This window comes from Volvox carteri (genome assembly GCF_000143455.1).
Source record: "Volvox carteri f. nagariensis unplaced genomic scaffold VOLCAscaffold_16, whole genome shotgun sequence".
Lineage (NCBI taxonomy): Eukaryota > Viridiplantae > Chlorophyta > Chlorophyceae > Chlamydomonadales > Volvocaceae > Volvox > Volvox carteri.
In genome coordinates, this window is record NW_003307559.1 from 791,336 (window position 1) to 792,318 (window position 983).

Sequence of the window (983 nt, forward strand, 5' to 3'; positions counted from 1 at the left end):
GTTCTGCGACATNTTCGGTTCGGTCAACGACGCAGGCCGGCAAGCAGTCAGGGTTGTAGACTGAAAGTGTACAGAAGACCGGGTGCAAGTAGATTTCAAAAAGGAGCTCACAAAATTTTCGCGCTCAAAGTTATCGGACCTTATTGGCTGGTCCGGGGGTCCTATAACTTTTATGGACTTACAGGGAGTCTCCACGTGGACGTTTGTTAGCGACCCTTTTAAAAATTCTCACCCTGGACGTCAGGTTTGCACGTTCTGTTTCGCAATATGACATATTCTATATAAATAAATGATAGAAATGCAAAAGATTTGACGGAAGGCGGAGGGATGGCGAAGAACGGGGAGCCCACGTTGAGACAAGGCCCTTGTTAAACGTCCAATAAGTCCGCAAAATTTATAGGCTGCCCCGGACCAGCTTTAAGCATTGTTAAATTTGTTAACTTTGAGCGCGGAAAATCTCGTGACTTCTTTTTAAATTATAATATCACCCGGTCTTTCCTTTGCTTTCCGTCTACTACCTTGACTGCTCGCCGACTTTCGCCGTTGCCGTTGACCAAGAATGTCACAGAACCAGTCGCCCTCGCCTGTACCGTCTCAGAACTATCCTACTTCATTACACAATGCCTTAATGGCAACCATTCAGCAGCCAATGCTGAGTCCGCTGCCCAGACTGTTCAGCCTTGCGGACGTCCATGCTTAATGGCAACCATTCAACAGCCCAGCGGCAATTTGCAGGACAACTGCCGTCCTCATTTCTCTTTAATGTTCAAAAAAATTTTGCTCAAGCAGGAGCGAAATGGAGTCAAAAGACGGTAAAAATATGGTTTCGGGGCTGCTAGTGGAGACAGTACTTTGTTAGGCATTGTTAGCGCGCCAATAACTTTAGTGGAGGTAGTTAACAAACGTCCACGTGGAGACTCCCGGTTATTGGACCGCTAACAAGGCCCCTGTTTCCACATGGGCCCTACGTTCTTCGCCGTTCC